Raw genomic sequence first — 20,711 nt, forward strand, 5'->3', positions numbered from 1 at the left:
AGGGTGTGTTTGCCTATGAGGTAGAAAAGCTCTGTAACCATGGGCCACACCACAAGTACCTTCAAATCCCTCGAAGCAATGTGAGGCAGCGCACCTAACACATTTTGTCAATGAAATTGAAATGAAACGATCGTGTCTTAATTATGTACAGATTCTCTCTTGCCAGCATTTGTGGAAACAACAGGAAGAAAAAGAAGGAAACAAGATCACGACGTTAAAAAGCGAAATGGAAGAATTACGACATCATCGGGGTTTTCACCACCGTGTTTGGAACTGAGGATGGTGGAGAGGGTGACAGATGAGATTCGGGTCTTTTAATGTGGGACCGTCGGTTGATACTGTATTCTAATTAGTTCTCCATGTCCCAGACACCGGCTGGAAATCAGTACATTTCTTTTGTGACCTTTAAATTTGATGCATAACAAATGACTTTGTCAATTAAAAAAAAAAAAAAAGAAAAGAAGTTGACATAGGCATTCGTCCCTCTATCTAATTTATCATGGCGTTGGCAACAAGTAATCCATCCATTTAATTGTTTGTTCATTAAGAACCCTCTAGAAACTCTATGCAAGTTTATCTGTTTTTACAGAGTATCCATATGCAGAACCTCCCCGTCCAATTTCCTGCTCCCTGTGAGCCTCCAGGGAAAGGCAGGGGGCTTCGAGGGGCCAGGTGAGACCGCCCCCCCCCCCCACCGGCTCCTCAGAGGTCAGCCCTAGGTCAGGGCGGCTCCTCAGGGGCGGGGGTTCCTTTCGGGCCCCTTTTTCCAGGGCGTGCTCGTCTGTGGCCACGTGACTGGTGTGCAGCAGGTCGTGGGCAAGGAGGGGCCCCTCGTCGCCCGCTCCCGCCTCTCCCGCTGTGCTGGCCTTGGCCTCACAGCCACGCAGCCGTCTCCTGGATCACCTGGTGAGCTGCCCAGTCCCCAGGTAGGCGACGTGCCCGGTGCCCTGAGCCTTCTCAACCCCCCTGCGGGAGAGTGTGGCCCTGCTGCTGGGGCTGCACGAATGAGGCCGGGGCCACCACGCTGGAGTGCACGTGGTGCGCTGGCCCAGGGCCACCGCGTGGTGCACAAGGCTCTCCAGGTTTTCCGGCACGGCAGCCAGGATCCCGGGGTCGTGGGTGGGTGGGTCGTGCTCCAGCAGGGAGCGGACCGCCTCCTAGCCGTGACGCAGACTCGGAGAGCCAGGAGCTGGCGGCTCCGCCCGGCCCCACGCACGGGGTCGCCCCCAGCTCCGGGCAGCTCCCGAGCTTACACGACAAAAGCCGCTCCTTGGGGCAGCCCCAAGCAGCCCGCTCATGGCAGTGCCCGGACGTGCGTGAGCGGGGTTGGGGGGGGGGGAAGGGGAGAAAGGAAGCGGGGGCTGGGAGGGGAGGCCCGGATGATATTCCCAGGTGCTCTGGCCCCGGGTCTGAGTCGTGTCCTGTGCAATCTCAGTCACGCAGTGGATGTGTCCCTGGCCCCGCTCCGTCCTGTAGAAGCGCTGGCAGTGGTGGCACCACGTGGGGACAGTTTTTGGCAAGTCGAGGACTGAGCTCCGGCACCTTTGGGATCTTGCTGAAATATCCGGATGCAGGCGCGGCAGGGCGCTGGGTCGCAGTCTCCTGAGACAGCGGCGGGAGCTGTTCCCCCCTCCTCCCCCCCCCCCCCGTCCTAACGCAGGGCCTGGGGGGTTCTTTGCAGATTCTGCTCACCTGGGGCTGCAGAAGGTCCCCCCCAGCCCGAGTGCACAGGGACATACCAGTGCACGAGGCTGTGAGCCTGCAGGGCCCCCATCCACCTGCTCCGGGATGGCCTTGGACGTGGTAAGCGCAACCTCACAGCACTGCCCCAGTCACTGGCCATGCCTGCCCACCTGTGGCACTGCAGGGACTTCAAGGGGAAGCCAATGCCACGCGGTAGCCATCATCATAGCCCTGGGGCTAAAAGTTGTGGCGCTCCCCAGGGTGGCCCCAGGGCATGGTGCCTGCACAGTACCTGGGACATTCAGGAAAACAAGGCCGTGGAGGGATGCCTGGGTGGCTCAGTCGGTTGAGTGTCTGACTTCAGCTGAGGTCATGATCTCCTGGGTCATGAGTTTGGGCCCCACATTCGGCTCGGGCTGTCCCTGCAGAGCTCCCTTCCCATCCTCTGTCCCCCTCTCTCTCTGCCCCTCCCCCACTTGCGCGCTCTCAAAAGTAAATAAACATTAAAAAAAAAAAAGGAAAACAATACATTGGGGTTTCACGTCTTAGGCACCGAATTCTTCTGAAAGACTCCAGAGGCAAAGAATAAGCCACAGACCTTCACTTTGTTTTGATGTGCAGATTCTGGTTAGAAGAGGATTAAAAACCAAGTTCTTGATGAAACTTTGAAATGCTAAAGAGTTTTGTTTTTTAATTTTTTTTTTGATGTTTACTTATTTTTGAGAGAGAGAGACAGAGCACGAGCAGGGGAGGGGCAGAGAGAGAGGGAGACACAGAACCCGAGGCAGACTTCGGGCTCTGAGCTGGCAGCACAGAGCCCGACGCGGGGCTTGAACCCCCGAACCGTGAGATCATGACCTGAGCCGAGCGAGCCGCCCAGGCGCCCCTGAAATTCTAAAAGTTTTAAGTAATATGGGCGTTTTTACTTCTTTGCTAAACTTTTTATACTAAGGTAATACAGCTTCTGGCCCTGATCAGCAGGTTTATCTGAAGGGTGTTTAGCCCAGCCAGCAGGACGCCTCCACATGTGGGTCCCGCCTCCCACTGCCAACCTTGCACGCAGCACAGGGATGGGCTTTTTACCTCTGCCGAGTCAAGAGGGTTTACAGCAGGGCCCCAGTAGCTCCTGATCTGCATTTTACATCCTCCGAAAAGTCCGGAGCTGAAGAAGCAACGAGTCAAGGGTCCTGGTCAAATAGAAGCGTAAATGTCAACCACCCACACCACGCCTCTCGAGCTCACTCCCTCGATGGAGGTCATCCTGGGGGCTGCCTCCTTGAGGCACTGAATCCAGGGGGCTCTTTCCACTGTTACTTGACTTCCTTCTTGCGTTTGACACTGTTTTCCTTGGGACCTTCTCCTCGCATCTCTGTGTGCTTCCTCTTGGTTTCCTCTCTAGGTGCTTTCCACTTACCATCCCCACGAGTTGGTGTTGTGTGGTCTCTTCTTACTGTACGTACTTCCCAGGTGAGCTTCCACAAGGAGTAGATGCATCCAGCTGCCTATATTTTTTTTTTTAAGTTTTTAAATATTTGTTTATTTTTGAGAGAGAGAGCAAGTGGGGGAGGGGCAGAGAGAGGGAGGGAGACACAGAATCCGAAGCAGGCTCCAGACTCCGAGCCATCAGCATGGAGCCCGAAGCAGGGCTCGAACTCACAAACTGCAGTATCGTGGCCTGAGCCAAAGTCGGATGCTTAACTGAGCCCCCCAGAGGCCTCCAGCTGCCTATTTCTACCTCAGAGCCCTCTCCTGAGACCCAGCCAACTGTATGCTCTGGGACCTCAAATTGAGGAGGTCAGACTGAAGTCCTCGTCTTTCCATTTGTTCCTTGGTGAATGACAATGTGATCCGGCCACCTGCCAGGCAGAAATCTGGGAGTCATTCTTAACTTCTCCTTTATTGTCCACATTCCTTCAGTCAGCCGGTCCTGACAATTCCAGTCCCCTCAAAACTTCCTGAACTACTGAGAAAACGCCTAACGGAGTTGACCTGTGTTATTCTCATTCAGGGGACTAAAATCATGGTGTATGTTACAATGTTTGAGTGGGCACGAGACCTCTTCCTGCACGTATTTCAACTTCACCCCGCACTTCCCAGCCCTTGCCTCCAGTCACGCTGTCCTCAGAGTGTCGTTCCTGAAACTGAAATTTGATTACGTTGTCCCACTGTGGAAAGTCTTACCATTTTCTGGAGCTACTCTAGCCTCTAACGGGTCCTTCCTGAGTGGCCCGGCCTTGTTCTCCCCTTTGAGCACCCCAACTCTCCCGCACGCTGTGAGTGACGCGGTGCCCTCATTCCAAACTCCTCTCGTCTCTGGCCTTCTAGGGTGTCTCCCACTGGTAACCCCACGTGAGTAACCCCTAGTCATCCTTAAAATCCACCTCAGGAGACACTGTCTCTAGGAAGTTGTCCCTGACCCGCCTGTCCCTCGTCTGTGTTCTCTCTCTCCACACACCCTGACCTGAGTTTGTCTTGACCGATGAGAACTATCTGTCAGGCTGCTCGATCCGCGAGCCCACTGGGCAGTCCTTGTATCTTCCGCGCCATCATGGCAACGGAAGACAGGCAACAAGTAGGCAAGCGATTTTGCTGAAGGAGTCAGCGGTGTCCTCTGTCCTGTGCAGATTTACGGTTACACAGAAATGGAGTGGAGACGAGATAAGAGATGTGAGAAAATTAACCCAATCTCCCTCTTGTGCACCGAGTAGAGATGTGAGCAGGGCTCTCTGTTGTGTTCTGCAAATCCCTTAAGAGCGGCATCCAGCCGTGGGTTCCTCCGTGTCTAGAGGGTACGTAAGGGGAATGATTTGGACTGAGCGGTCATCCTGCATTACTCTGTCTGCGTGGAATGAAGGTCCAGTCATTTCTGGGACTCTGGAGTCCGCTCCAGGCCGAATTCACTTTCTCAACTTTGTCCTGATATAACCCCTTTCCTCCAAGACTCACTTGTGATCAGCCTAGGAGTGGGGTTCAGGAATGCCCACACCTACTCAGCTGTCATTCTCTAGCAGGTCCGTCCAGGTTCGGAACGTGTGTGTATGTGTGTGTGTTTACGTGGGAAGAACAGAGACAAGCGAGAGAGATGGGGGAGACAGAGAGAGACAGGAGGTGGGAGGAGAGAGGAAGTTGTGGGGGAGAGGAAGGAGACAGACAGGGAGGCAACTGACCATGTCTTCCACTCTCCACCTCCCGAGTGCTAATTAAATACCAGGCGCTCTGCTAAGCCCTTTATATGCATCCTATTATTGAACATACGCTATTTAATCATATCCATCGCCCATATAAACTCCTCACGAAGTTGGAGACCCAGGTTTAGAACACCGAGATCGTCCGCTCGGACACACAGCTAGCACACCACAGCGTGGCACCGAAACACGGGTCCTTCTTGGCTCTACGAGTCTCCCTAATTTGTGCGCGTTTTTACGTTTAACTGCCCGTAAAACTCCGACTTGAAAATGATTGCTTATGGATGCCATTTTCTGCTGTTTCCTTTTTTCTCCCCCCGTTGACCTGGAAATAGATGGTGGAACCAAAGACCCGCACGATGTGTGGCCGCAGAATAGATCAGTGTCTCCGATTTCATACCGGGAAGCTGCGTGCTGCCTCTGAGCCGGGCCCGTCTCACTCTCATCAGTAAACTCAACAAAAACAGAGACCAGGTACTTCATTTATTTATCGTTTGCTCTGTACCACGCCTGATGAACACACGTTGACTCTCAACAAGGCATTAATGCCATTAATTCGGAACCGAGATGATCCTGCCCTGATCTGTCTGCTTTTTCTGAGCCTGTCTGGTCTGCTCCCATCCGTGCTGGGCCTTATGTTCTCATTCTCTTTACCTTATTGAGACTGTGCGATAGAAATGTGCTTTGGAGGCAATTACAATTGGTTTAAAAAAATGTGGACTTGGGTCCCTTGCTTTGCTACTGTAGGTGTCCCAACGGGGCAGGAATGCGTGGAAGGGCTTGGTGGGGGAAGGGTTGGGGAAGCGGGGGTTTGCAGACATAGGCATGGGGGGGGTCACTTGGCTGTGGCTGGAACTCCTTTGTCTGGGACTGTGGAGGAGGTAAATTCCAGTGGTCCCTGAATGAGTTATAGGGTTGCTGAGCCATCCAGTCTCCTCAGGATAATGTGTGGCTTTTGCTCCATAGTCTCAGGGGCAGTGACCAACTTCGCTCTTTTGTGCTCCTTTAGGCCTCTGGTTAGGAGTAAATAACCTGCTTAGCCACTGAACCCTCAGGTGGAAAAAAAGGACCCTCTGAGGACATTCTGAATGACTGAGCTATTTGCTGGAGCCTAAGAGGAGTGAAAATCTGCCCCTCATCCTTGCAAATTTGTTTGTGTTTCTTTTGAATTTTGAGCGACTGGAATCTCCTGCTCTAAACATATTTTGTTATGTAAATGCACCATCAGCCCCCACCCCACATGCCCCTTCCAATCCCCTCCAAGATTCCTTAATTACAGAGCAGGTGAAAGGTACTTAGAAAGGCCTAAAGGAATTGGCCTGTATCACCTTGTTCAGGGGGTGAAATCTTGGTACGCATTATAATTTTGGAGCACCAAGTGGGGGCACTTTTATGCCTCAGTGTTTGGGCAAGTCCCCTTTGGATTTTCAGGTTGCGTGTCTCCATCGCCCCTCATTTTGGCTGAGCGCTAGCTCCCCTGGGAAAGGCAGCACGCTAGCTGCTGAGGGGGGTGGGGAGAACGAAATGAAGACACAAAGACTCCTGGCCCCGAGGAGTTTTCAGACTCTGAGGAGCCAAGCTGTTTACCCCCACAGCCTCTGGACCACTCAAAGACAGGGTCTGTGTTTATGCAACCTTGGCTTCCCAGCTCCTCCCAGCACCTGGTACCTGTTAGGCATTTCAGTGCTCAGTGTTTGGATGAAGAAATGGCGTCCCAAGGTGGAGAGAAGTCATCCGTCTCAGTGCCCAAGGAGGGATGACTTCTAGAGATGCTCTGAGAAGGAAGCGGTCCCTGTGGGCTGACTGGAGAAGGCTTCCCCAGTATTTGAGCTCGTTCTTGCAAAAGGAAAAGATTAAAGGAGTAATGTGGAGGGCCCGTTCCCTGGGGCTGGGAAATGGTGGGTGAGTTGGTCTCAATCTACCAGTCTGGGCTTCAGAGACTTTGTGCTGGAGAGAGGGCCCTAAAAACACTGGAAGCGTGCCGAATACTAAGTGCCCTTGGCTGGGGGGGAGTTGTAATGATTACTTTTTTCTTTCTGTTGAAGGTCAACTGTGGGATGAGATCAATTAATATCGCCATTCTTCTGTACTACATGGAGCTGGTAGGATTCTAGGTCTGGTTGAAGGGTGCAGAGTACACACATGATCTAATAATGGTCACGGCTGTTACCAGAGAGAATAGAGCCCCCTGCCCCGGGGGTCACAACCGGGGATGTGAACGGCCGTGTCTTTGTCTCGAAGGTTGGTGTGTGTGCATTCCTTTGAAAGGTTTTAGTACATATTTCAGCATATTCCCTTCTGCTTTGACTTCTTGTTGGTTGTTTTGTTGTCGTTGAATGGTTAACTCAGCTGAGGAGTTCATTTGGTGTGTTTGCAATAGGATGTGGGTATTTTCCACATCCTTAAGTTGTGAAACTATCTTGGAGCAGTATTCGCCTCCCGTCTAAAATGTGTGAATTTGCAACGCAGGGAGAGGTAAATGTGAACGGCAAACCCGTCTCTTCCTAGTGCCCAGTGGAGCCCTAGGGCTGACACGAGGTGCTCTTGGGACTTGAAATCTCATGGTCCCCTCCTGCTCCCCTGATAATGAGGCTATTTATTTGTCAATAAAATAGACACATGCAGATGACGAACCAAAGTCCAGATCGATAGGAAGTGCCAAGTGAACCCCTGTTTCCAGGGAGCTTATAATTAATTGGGGACGCAACGTACCTGATCTGCGCAAGGCGGCGGGGACCCACATTTCTAATGGAACAGTACACAAATCCACACCAATCGGGAAGACACAGGGGCAGCCATCATTTCTGAAGGAACACAGAGAAAAGGAGACGAAACATATGCTCAAGGGAAAAACATCCCGAACATAAAATGGCTTTGAGCGGATGCATTTTTGTGAGTACAACGGGAGACCGAAAGGGTTCTGACTCAGAGTGGAAAATGAATAATTTTTGTATGAGTGAGGATAAGTTACAGCCACATAACCAGACAGGGCCCTGAGCTATCGGGAGGACAGGAAGTAGGTTGTATTCTTTGCCCTGCATAACCTCCTGTGCAGAAACACGGAGGGATTTGCGCGAAGCTTTTCTTTTCCATTTTGTTGGCCGTGTTAGATGAATCAGTCATGCCAACCTTTAAAAGTTCGGGAGAAAAAGACTTGAAGAGAGAACAGTGGCATTTCTAAGCTCCGCTGAAGCCTGCTGGATTAGAAGAGCTTCAGTGATAATAGTGTTTCTTATTTTGATTCCTTGACACCTTGCAAGGAGCTCAAAGCCTTTTAGAGACACTAGAGTGCCTATATGTGGACTGCCCCGTTAGACCTTCAGGAGCCGAAGCAGCCGGGCTTTCCTTGGCCATCCAGGAGGGCACCTGCACTCCATCAAAAGGCCGGAGAGGGGTGGGAGTTGGGGAGTGGGAAGATGCGGGGTGTGGGGTGGAGTTGGTCCTTAGGGATTCCTTGGGCTTTGGCCTTGGGTGGTTCCCTCTTTCCTTGTCCATCCCTGCCCTGTCCTTTAACGAATATCCGAACTCAATTTATTTTCTGGGCCGGGGATTCTGAACTTTTGGTGAGCAACAGAATCCATTTAAATAAGGTGAAAAAAGAAGTTAACAGGGGAAGTACTCCGTATTTTTAAATTTCTGAATGCTCCTGGCCTCCTGAGGAAACTTCCAAAAGCTTTAAAGAAGCCCCAGTGATATTAAAATGCAGAAGACTGCTCCCTCTTTTTTTTTTTTTTTCCACTGGGCATGTGAGATTTCAGATTCCTTCTTGGAGTATGGAAAAGTTGGCTGGTTTCAGCTTGTCCCTCCAGGAAACTCAATTAAATTGCACTAGGCAGGGTTTTTTTTTTTTTTTTTTTTTTTTCCATTTTGTCGGCAGGTTCATTTATGGGTTAGTAGTGGAGACGCTGGCCTTACAGGAATAGGGTCCTAGAAAAAACTTTTGCTTCATTTGAAGTTAACTTTTTCAAAAAAATGACATTCTTTTTTATGTGTGACGTTGCCTTCCCCCTCTCTACTGTATTTTCCAGATTTTTACTTTCACTTGGAATCTACCTTTCGAACTACATCGGTTTCCCTTGGCCACCTGTGGTCTGGACCAGTTTTGTGGCTGGGATGTCAGTCTGGTCACCTTTGCAGTGTGAACTATTTGCACAGAATAAAACAAGCCTCTTACCTTCCTTTACATCCTGTTGGGAGAAGATTAATTTTGTATATACCTGTCAAAAACGGAACCTGTTCTCTTTCTTATCCTGCCAACAGGGAACGAACTGTCCCGTGCAAGGACAGGGAACGTTTACTCCTTCAGAAAATCAGTGATGACCTGTCTAATGACCTTGTTCTAATCTGGGCCAAATGACGCCTCCCTGTCCCCTTCTCTTAGTTTCCATCTTTTATCCTGTCTTCCTCTCTCAAAACAATTGTTCTCCAAACTCCACAAGAGTTGACGGGGGCAGGAATTGTCTTCTGGGCATGAGTCATGCAGACAGATATGTAATAGAGTAATCAAGAGTATAAATTCTGGAGTCAGAACGCCTTCAATTCTGGTTCCGCAACTTGCCAGCTGTGTGACTTTGAACTTGCGATTTAACTTCTCTGAGCCCGTTTCCTCTTCTGTCAAATGGGGATACGTAGGACCCAGGTCACTGGAACGGTTAAATGAAGTGTGGTGTGAAAAGCTTAGCAAAATGGCCTGAAACATGGTCATCATTGCGATTATCAATATTAGTCTGAAGGGCACTGGTCCCATCAGATACTCTGGAAAAGGAAGCGATGGCAGCTCAGGTAGGGAAATGGTGTATTTGGATCCACATCTTGATGATTCATAATGACATTAGCATAATAAAGGCTCTGAGAAGAATAGTTAAGCAAAATATTTAGTTTGATCCCATGTTTACTCAATTTATTTGTCTCTGTAAACTCTCTTTCCTCTTCTTGAACGTTCCTTGGAACACACTCGGAGAAATGTTAAGCCAGTGTGATTTTAATTTTTTTTTTTTTTTGACAGAGAGAGAGAGAGTGCAGGGGAGGGGCAGAGGGAGAGGGAGAGGGAGAGAGAGAGAGAGAGAGAGAGAGAGTGAGGCCTTAAGCAGGCCCCACGCCCAGGGCAGAACCTGACTCTGGGCTCCATCTCATGACCACGAGCTCATGACCTGAGCCAAAATCAAGAGTCTGATGCTTAACCAACTGAGCCACCCAGGGTCCCCAAGCTGGTGTGATTTTAAACCACCCCCTTCCCAATCATTACAGAAGTTTGTGTTAACCCTCCATGGAACTGATGCCGCAGATGTGTAAGAGAGAAATTCCACAATTTGCCCAAAAATGTATGTCAGCTGGAGAAACACGAGGGAACGTGCGTGGATGGCCACCTGGTGATATGAGCTGTTAATTGATCCAGAATGTTTTAACCTTTTCCGTCTTCTTCTTTGTAAAATGATCAGTGTATTATAAGCCACGTATGCCTAAAGTGGAGAGCTGATGCTTCCCCAGTCTTTGCACATCGATCTGACCAAGTCTAACGCTTTGGAAATAAAAACGTAAACGATAGAAATGAGGCGGCCTTCTGGAAGACACACGGTTATTTAGATAGCCTAGAGAGCTAACTGGATATGTGGACCTCTTGGTTAATCCTGTGCACTGACCAGGTGAAAACGTGACCAAGCATCATAGTTGTTACAAGAAGGAAATCATTGTTCCCTACGGGTCAAGCAATCTGATGTGACAGACACAGTATAGAGCTGCAGAAGCAAGGTGATGCCTTCCTGCTGTGTCTTAGTTTTCAAATCCAGTTTCTTGGGGGCGGTGGGCTGAAGCAGAAAGCAATTCCAGAAACAGTCTGAAGTTAGGAATCTTCTTTATCTGCAAAGGTTCAGGACAAGGGCTGTGAGCTCTGAACCAAGGTGTGTGGCTGAACAGCTAGCGTAGGGTCAGGGTGAGCTGCAGAGAGGGACTGGGCACGAATGCCATCATGTGTGTCCCCGGGAAGGAGCGTCCCAAAGGGGACCTCTGTCCCAGGCTCGCCTCTGAGTCACCACAGAGCAAAGTGTATGCTCCCGTTCGGGGACCTAGACTTTCTGGGACAGACAGTCCTAATCCTAATCCAAATATTGCACTCCATTGTCTCTCTATACACGTCCACTTGAATATATTAGGATCACCTCCTGATCTTAAGGCCACGGTCACTCATACCACCGCCCCCCCACCCGCCAAGGGCCAGCAAAGCCGGCCCTGCAACTCTCCAGCTGTGTAGCCTCAGGCACTAATTTCCCTCCTGAGCTTAGTTTTGCTTATTTAGAATCCGAGGGCTTGGCATGGATTTCTGGGCTCTCTTCTAGAACAAGGATTCTGGTGCTGTAGGACTTGATGCAAAGGTTATGCCTCTGTCTTCAGGAATTGTTACCGTTCGTTAAGTACCCACCATTTTCCCTGAGGTGAGTTTTTTAAAGTGTTCATTTATTTTTAGAGAGAGAGTGCAAGCGAGGGAGGGATAGAGAGAGAGAGACAGGATCCGAAGCGGGCTCTGCACTGAGAGTGCAGAGCCTGATGTGGGGCTCGAACCCACGAACCGTGAGATCATGACCTGAGCCAAAGTCGCCTGCTTCACCTACCGAGCCACCAAGGCCGCTCCCCGAGGTGATTTTTAATTTGCAGAATGGCATGTATTAATTTGGAGCTCAAAACCCCACCCCTAACCAGGATAGCTGCCACTACCCAGCTGGGTGATTTTTAACAATTTATGCTCCGAAGTAACTGTAGTAATTATTCCCTCCCTAGTCAACAGCACAGTTGGTAATAAAAATGCCAACTATTTAACAACCCACCAGGTACTTTTTCTAAGCTGCCCTAAAGGCAGACACAGCCAAATGCTATCAGTTCATTTATTTATTTGTTTAAGTAAGCTGTTCGCCCAGCATGGGGTTCGAACTCGAAACCCCAAGATCAAGAGTCGCATGCTTTACCGGCTGAGCCAGTCAGGCAGCCCCGAAAGCCATCAGTTTAGATCTTCCGTCTAAAACCCAGATCTAACCCCGGATCCCGGCGTTAGAGCAGAACACAAGTTTGTGTGTGGCCGCAGGGGACAGGGCGGGAGGGTGCCGTCTTTTATCAAAACGGGGCCAAATCTTGGGAGATAATATAACCACGAGCTTTGTTTCCCCCCCCTTCTCTGCCCCTGTGATGTTTTATTTGTCCTGCAGTCCCGCAGATAAGTGCCAGGCAAAGCCTCATGTAAATGAAGACTGTGTGTTCCTTCAGGGGAGGCTGAGTTTACCAACAGAATCCCGAGGCCAAAACAGGCCTCCCGGAGCCATTGTTGGTGGGTTTTGGCAGATTCTGTGGGAGGGACACCTCAGCCCCGATGGTCCCAAGAGGTGAATGCCTGCAGGTGTTTGTTTTCTCATGCAAGAAGAGGGGGGATTTCTTATCTCTGCTCTAACAGTGATTATTGAGTTGAATATGTCATTTCCCAGGTCTAAAATCTGGGTATAACAGGTCTTCTATGCGAGATGGTTCTAAGGGGATGAGACAGCTGTGCTGGAAGTACGTGGACATTTGCTGGAGGATTTACCCAACTTTTTTCTCTTGTTTTTAATTGAGATACAGACATATCACATCGTCTTAGTTTCAGGTGTACAACGTAACGATTGGATATTTGTTTTGTTTTTAATTTTTTTAATGTTTTTATTTATTTTTGAGACAGAGAGAGACAGAACATGAGCAGGGGAGGGGCAGAAAGAGAGGGAGACACAGAATCCGAAGCAGGCTCCGGGCTCTGAGCTGGCAGCACAGAGCCCGATGCGGGGCTCGAACTCACGGACCGCGAGATCATGACCTGAGCCGAAGTCGGACGCCCAACCGACTGAGCCACCCAGGCGCCCCATGATTGGATATTTGTATATATTGCAAAGCGATGACTCACAAAGTCTAGTCACTGCTAACATTTTTTTTTTTAAGCCAAGCTTTCTAAGATATTAAAGTTATTCTCAGGGCCCCTGGGTGGCTCAGTCGATTAAGCGTCTGACTCTTGATCTCAGTTCAGGTCATGATCTCAGGGTTCGTGGGATCGAGCCCCACATCAGGCTCTGCACTGAAAATGTGGAGCCTGCTTGGGATTCTCTCTTTCCCTCTCTGCCCCTCCCCAACTTGCAGTGTCTCTCTCTCTCTCTCTTTCTCTCTCTCTCAAAATATACATTAAAAACAGGCAAGTTATTCTAATTAGAAAAATACGTGAATTTTTGTCATCTCCCCCCCCAAAAAAAGTTTGAGTGTAGAATAACACAAAATAATTGTTGAATCATTGTTGAAGAATGAATGAAGAAATTAGTGAATAAAAGGAATGGATGAATGAATATCTGTGGAATGAGAGAAGTCTTGCAAACGGTGGTCCAGAGGCGTTGATTTTGTCCTGATTCTCTTTGTTGTAGCGTCTGACCCATTTCTACTATATTCACGCCACTGATGACGGTACTTTAACCTCTGACCAACCTGGGGCAATCCAGGATCTCCTACTCACTTGGCCCATGTTCACACCGATGCTTGTAAAACACAGGCCAGGATGGAACAGAAGAGATACAAGTGGGGGCGTGTTTTATTTCCTTCAGGCTTCCTGGCATGACTTTCCCTGGGTCCTGGCCTGATTTTCCTTTATCCCTGGTCATGCAGTTCCATAAGTTTTATCATAATTGCATTCAGAAGATTTCTCCTGTACTCCGAGAGCCCATTACTACGTGTCCAATTCTTCTCCCAACAGGAGTGTTCAACCAATCACCAGTGGAGAAGTAGAATTTCAGTTCAGGGGTTGAATTTAACTCCGTATCTGTCTTGAAATTCTCATCTGACTTAGGAAATGACGCCCGTGACTCCTATGGTATGGAAGATACTAAGAAAGAACAAAAATCTCCTAAATGAGATCATGTGCTCAGGATACCTACATGTCTTGAAAGAGCAGCTGATCCAAATTGTGGACTAAAGCTTTTGGAGTGTAGGAATTGGGCCCCATAATAGGTGCTGAGTTAACACTTTCGTATCAATGAATAAACGATAAAATTTTAGATAACTCCTTCCTTTGGTGTTTTAACCGGCCATCCCGACTCCTTAATATTTAAACATTTAAAGAATTTAAGATTTATTTTGATTTTTGTGGCCCCTGGGTGGCCACAAATATTAACAAACATTAAACAAATTTAAAAACAAACATTAAACAAATTTAAAAACTTAAGAATAATAAAAACAGTCATTGGTGCATGGAGATTCTCCTTTTCTTCTTCTTTAGAAGACCTTTCTCCTCTTATTCATCTGGAAAATTCCAAACTGTCTTTCATAGCTAGCTCATCACATTCTCTCATCACAGAATGTCTAGTGCTGTCACTGTGTCACTCCCAGCACTGGGTGTAATTTAAAGAATTTTTAAAATTCACTTTGTGGATGATGATGATAATGGTGGTGGTGATGATTATTAATTTTACTCTTGTGATTTTGTTATCTAAACCATTTGCTATGTAGAGAGCCTCATTCAGAAATGGTTGCGGTGAAAAACCATTGCCGATTCATTTCTGGCAATGAGTATTTATCTCTATGAACGCTCTAAATTTTGCTAAGTTTTGTTACATACACGTTCTTATATCCTTGATTATTTTGAGTGGAGGCTGTGTTGCTGTGCACATTATTATTTTAAACGTTATTATAAAGATTTTAAACATTATTTTTAAAAGCCTACCGTATGACTCTTGGGGGACGATGTTCTATTATTCTTTCTCGAGAATTTATTTAAAAAGAACGCGTGGATTAAGGTTAAGAAATGGGATCCTGGGTGACAGCAAAGGCGGGACCTAGGAATTTACAGTTTGTAATTATGGCTCTTTGTAGACTTCCTGCTGTTATCTTAGATAACCCTCATTGCTCACTTCACATCCTATGTCCTTCACAGAGCCTTCTAGCTTAGTGGCTAATATTCCATCAAAATCTGTTGAGCTGTAGAACTGCGTCTGGGAATGTGGCCGCCTGATATGCAACCGCGTTGCCCAGGTGCCATTGACGGCCATCTGAGTTCCTCCCGGTGGAATATAATGGGAAGTACACAACTCTGAGACCTAAGCCTTAGAATACTGCATGTGTGCTCTTTCTACTCTTTTCCCTTTGAACTAGAGCACTGATTAGCTCATGACCAGCTTTGACCACTCAAATGAAGACACTCCCCTCCAGCAGGGCAGAGAAACAACGGGGAAGGAACCTGGGTCTGCGAGGGGCCGAGGGGCCGCGAGGCCGCGAGGGGCCGCGAGTTCACCTACCTGGGCGCCAGGCTGTCACATGAGGGAGATAGAAGCCTCTCAGTTATTGGAACTGCCGCGTTACTGATTTTTTTGCTCCAGAGTAGCTAAGCCTTTCATTCTATCTGTATAAACATTGGTACTTGAAGCGCAATGCTATTGCAGCAAAAATCTAAAATATGTGTCATTGAATGCGGTGGTGGTTGAACAGATAGTGTAGTGTGGAAAGCTTTGTTCTAGCATGTGAGTCTTTTATATGAACGAATCCATGTTTTAATCTTAATTTTGATCAGTGTTTGCCTCTGTTGAACTTCTGTAGTACTTTTGATTTGAATCTTACTTAGTTCCATTAGTCAGCATGTTGAAGGAGTACTCAGTGTGTCCTAATAAGAACCATTTGCATACTGTTTTATAGTCTACAAGATGTACGTTTCTTTTTAAAATTTTTTAAGGTTTATTTATTTTGTGCGTGCGCGCGCGAGAGCGAGGAAGACAGAGAGAGAGTGAGAGAGCCCAAGAAGGGGAGAGGCAGGTGGAGAAGGGAGGGACAGAATCCCAGGCAGGCTCTGCACTGTCAGCACAGCCCAATGTGGGGCTTGGTCCCATGAACTGTGAGATCGTGGCCTGAGCTGAAATCAAGAGTCAGACGTTTAACTGACTGAGCCACCCAGGTGTCTCAAAGCGCTTTCGTATATGTCAGTTCATTTAATCTTCTCAAAAATAATGAGATGTTGGGATTTATTCATCTAGTCAACATTTACTGGGTGTCTTTTATATGCCAGACAATGGGCTGAGTTTGCAGGTAACTTATCAGACTGGGGCTTTTGTCTTAAACATGATTTCACTTAAGGACAAATTAGAAAGACAAACAGGAGTCTCGGGTGAAAACAACAATCACGATACCATCATAACAATCATGGCTACTTTTGCATCTACTGTCTCGGACCCAGGATCTACCTATTGGACTGGAACTTGTCAATTCAAATGGTAAACTATCCAAAATCCCTCGAGGTTTGTAAAGTGTATTTATAAAGTAATTCAGTTGATCATAATTTTTATTTATATATTTCCATCCGTTACTTGTAATCAGGAAGTAAAGAACAAATTATATTTATTGCATCCGGTGGGGCTGTAAGTCAGTCTGTCGATAGTGAGTTCGTTAGATTCTTAGAGCTTAGGAAGTGAGTGCTTTTGGTGGTAGAATGTTGTAGACCAGTACAAACTTGAGACAGCCTGGAAACAGCCCTTGAACAATAGTTGCATTACGTTGTTTCTTAGAGTACCTCATATAGCACCTTTTTTCTTTTATCATGTTATGACTCAAAGGCTGATGGATGATTTGATTTCTTCAGGGGTCACCTTGCTAAGACAAAGAAGCAGGGGCTTGATGACAGGCAGTGAGGGTGATAGCAAAATAAAATATATGACAGAGGAGGAAGAATCACCGCGGGGGGACGAGGGCGGGTGGGCATTGGAGGAAAAGAGCATGATGGGGGCCTGAGCGGGGAAAAGGATAATTAGAAGGACTTGGGGCTTGTGGGAAAATGGAACAAAACACAACAAAACACAACAGAAAAAGGAGAAGAGTTAGTGACAGTAGCTTTAGCCCAACTTAAATCGTGTGGAAAGTAGAATGAGAACAAAATGAGAGATTCTTTTTGGCCTAGGAGCCTTTTAAATGGAGGCTGTCAGCACAGGGCCCGACATGGGGCTCGAGCACACAAGCCTTGAGATCATAGCCTGAGCCGAAGTTGGACGCTTAATCGACTGAGCTGCCCAGGTGCCCGGAGATACTGAGATTTAAAAGACAGGCAGTTGGGGACGCCTGGGTGGCTCGGTTGAGCATCCGACTCTTGGTCTCTGCTCAAATCATGATCTCCGGGTTGTGAGTTCAAGCTCTGATCTGGGTGTGCAGCCTACTTAAAAAAAAAAAAAAGGGAATTTATTCCTGACATATCCATTGAATTCCTTCTATGTGCAAACCCTAGAAAGGCAGTGATGATGTAAAGAAAGGCGCTATGGTGGAGATCAATGCATAGTGGGGACCCCGACGTCCTGTATCTCCCCTTTGCCTGGAGGAAACAGTGGCCGGGGGAAGCGTGCTGCCTTCTCCTACTTAGGGAGCAGAATAGATTCAGCGTGAAAGGATTAAAGGCTGGACACCGTCAGTGTCCGATCTCTCTCACGTGCAGTCCCCCGCTGAAGAGGGGACCAAGGTGCACCCAGCGCTGGGCTTAAGATCGCCGAAACGAAGCAGTCGCCTGAGACATCTACCTCCCTCTGTCAGCTCAGCACAAAGGGCCCTTGAGGGTGAAGGCTTGGGCTTGACTTCTCTCTACCAAGCGTCCCCCAGATCATCACTATGGTTTCAATTGGTTTTGAAGTGTCACTGAAAGAATGCTTTTGTTTTACTTGAGGCCGGCAGGTTTGCACTGTAACTATATCTGCTTTTCTACATCTCTGGTTGACACCGGGTTGACCTCTGCTTACCTCATTCTGGCTAAAAAGAAACATATCTAGTACCATCCACCTTTGTGATAAGAGCAAGAGAAAACAAACAGTGGAAAGACCCTTTCGAAGCGGATGACCTAGCATTAGCTGTGCGAGCTGCGCTGCCGGACAAGAGCCCAGGGACAGCCACTGTAGGTTTGTCACCAGAAGGGAGGATACAGTGTTTGAGCTCAGGGGTTGAGAACTTTGTTCTGAGCAGAGTTCTAGGCTTGTCCTGGCAGTGGCTTGCCATGTGTGGGAAGTTCAACGAATAAATAAGATGAAATGTCATTTCTTAGCCTATGATTCTGTTTCCAACCATAATCTCCATGTCCAGTCGAGGACCAGTGGCCTCAGGCAGATAGGTCACGTCATCAGAAAGAGTCTCCGGGGATATCCAGTCAACAGTTCTCTCTTCCCCTTGGAATGATTAACCTTCTTTTCCACCCCCATCTTCCTTCTCTTAGTTTGACACAAACTACCCCGAAGGCCACCAAAGCCCTCTAGGTTGTTCTAGGAATAGGATTTTGGGCCACCTTGGTGATGCGAGGCTAAAATACAGTGCCGGCCACATATCAGGCGCCCGGCATATTTTTGAGAAGCGCTAATGACTGATGTTTTTCCTTGTCTCTCAGTTGCACAAATACCATTGTCTTCAGTCAGGGAGAAGAGGAGATAAAGAAGCAACTTTGAGTTTAGGAACTAAATCCTATTTAATTTATGTAATTGTTTTAACATATATGTCATAATGAATTAACTGACACACTGACGGAGTTGAAAGACTTTTGAAGATGGTTCTAGGTCTCGAAAGCCAAGCCTGAGGATCAGTGAATGCGTTGGAGGAAATAACGGTCGAGGAAGGAAATTAGAAATGACTGCAAATACACAGAAGGGGGCTCTAGAAACGCAGATTTCTGAAAGTAGGTGAAATCCAAGGATTTCGAGGAGCAGAAAACCTCCACGAGGGGAGTCTTCCAGATGTCATTTCCATTTCATACCTTCACTCCTGTGCTCTCTTCGTTGCGAGCCGACTTTCTTAGGTGATGTCACCCAGGCGCCCAGCTCCCAGATGCCGATGACTTCATCCCTTCATCGCCGGCTTTGGCCTCTCCCCCATCCACCAGGCTTCTTCAGCCACTTTCTGATGGTTCTCCTTGGGTAGCTAAGAGGCATCTCAAAATTAGCATTTAGAAAATGTATCTTCTCGGTTCCACCTTCCCTGAAAACGTCTCTACCCCTTTCCTCCAGTGGACCCGCTACCATTTTTTTTTTTTTAACCATATCAACGTTCCTGTCTTTAAAGGCAATGCCTGCTTCCAATTTACCAGCAAGTGTGTTGGCCCAACTTTTAAAATGTCCATCCATTTCTTCCACCCTTTCCTTCTGTCACTCTAATCCGAGTGTATCAGATGTTGCCTTACTAAGGCATTCATCTCCCCCGCTTCTGTCCACTTTTCAGTCTCAGTCATTCCCACGTAACAGGGAAATGACTCTAAAACACTGGGGCTCCTGTGGGGCTCAGTCAGTTAAGGGTCCATCTGTTGGTTTCGGCTCGGGTCGTGATGTCACAGTTCATGACATTGAGCCCCACGTTGGGCTCTGTGCTGACAGCGTGGAGCCTGCTCGGGATTCTCTCTCTCTCTCCCTCTCTCTCTGCCCCTCCTTGACTTGTGCACACACACACTTTGTCTCTCTCCCTCTCTCTCAAAATAAATAAATAAATAATGGAACCCCCCCGCCCCCCCATAAATCAGATTCCATCATTCCTGTTTGAGACCCACTCAGGATACCGAGCACAATGACTGTGTGCTTGGGATAAATCTCCAAACTCAAACAATGACCTATGAGCCACTACCGTGATTCAGTCACCACTTCATCCTCACTTCCTAGTACCACTGGTCACTTCTTAGACTGCTGCATTAGTTAGCTCATTCAGCAGATACTTATTGGAACACTTTCTGTGTGCTTAGAGCCTTTCCCAGGCACTCGGGATGGACCAGAGAACAAGGCACAAAAAAATTCCTGCGCCCTCACAGTTGCCATTCGGCGAGGGGAGGCAGACGCTAAGGTATACACACAAAAAGTCAAGCTAGGAAGTGACAAGAGCTCTGGAAAACAAAAAGCTGGATAGGGCAACGGAAGGCTCAGAGGTGTTCTGGTAGGCTAGAGGTCAAAGGTGAAACGTGAGCAAAGAGTTGAAATAGGTGAGGGAAATACCCAAAGCACATATTTGGGAGAAGTGTTCTGGGAGGAACAGTATCCAGAATAAAGGTCCTAATGTAGCAGTGTGCGTGCGTTGTGTTCTGGCATCTGCAGAAAGGCCCGTGGTCCGGGGGGTTCGGTATGATTTGCTTCACATTTATTAAGCATCCCTCTGGCTGCTGCGTTGAGAATAGACTGTCGAGGGGCAAGGATTGGTGTCAGGAAGAGCTCTGGAGATATTGCAACGATAGGCCATGCCTAGGGTGAATGAGGTAGGCCCCAAGATGGCCTCCCTTAGTTAAGTACTTAAGGAGAGACTCACCGAGAGCCGTGTAAGTGACCCTGAGACTGAGTGCCTCTTTGAATTTTGCACGTGCAGACCTTCCTCAGCCTCATTCTAGCTGTTTGCCAGAATGTGGGGTGTTCACATGGAGGTGGTGAGAAAAGATCACATTCTAAGCTTCTTGGGAAGGTTAAGTCACAGTTTCTCGCCTGATTACATGAGGTGGGGGAGAGAAGGGGAAGGGTATCTCCCAGGGTTTTGGCGGGAATAAGGATGGAGTTGCTGGGATTTGGGGTGGAGATGCCTACAGGACCCCACCAAGAAAAAAACTTTGTTATTAGCACAGTACTTCATCCAGGATTCCAAAATGAATCCCGGAACATTCTGTAGGAACCTGAGGCAGTCAGTATTCAGTCTGAGAGTGTAGCCAGGAACAAGAATTCAGTACTTGATTAACTCCTTAAGAAAACGAAAGTCTAGCTTCGGATATTACCTATAATAAACATTATTATGAACATTCAAAGATAGCTATCTTACATGGAATTATAGGAATTAAGAAAAGGTGAGATACGTATTCATATGCTTGGGACATACGAGGCACTCAAG

General features: G+C 47.9%; 1 long non-coding RNA gene across 1 annotated transcript in view; it reads left to right on the top strand.

The window, feature by feature from the left end:
* Positions 1–766: 766 nt before the first annotated feature.
* The window catches only part of LOC123386436, a 124,309-nt gene continuing 104,364 nt past the window's right edge, over positions 767–20,711 (top strand). The window contains exons 1-2 of the long non-coding RNA XR_006600287.1: positions 767–926; positions 5,204–5,342. This is a non-coding gene — a long non-coding RNA (uncharacterized LOC123386436). The remainder of the gene's footprint in view (positions 927–5,203; positions 5,343–20,711) is intronic.

The sequence above is a fragment of the Felis catus genome, chromosome B4 (genome assembly GCF_018350175.1).
Source record: "Felis catus isolate Fca126 chromosome B4, F.catus_Fca126_mat1.0, whole genome shotgun sequence".
Taxonomy (NCBI): Eukaryota; Metazoa; Chordata; class Mammalia; order Carnivora; family Felidae; genus Felis; species Felis catus.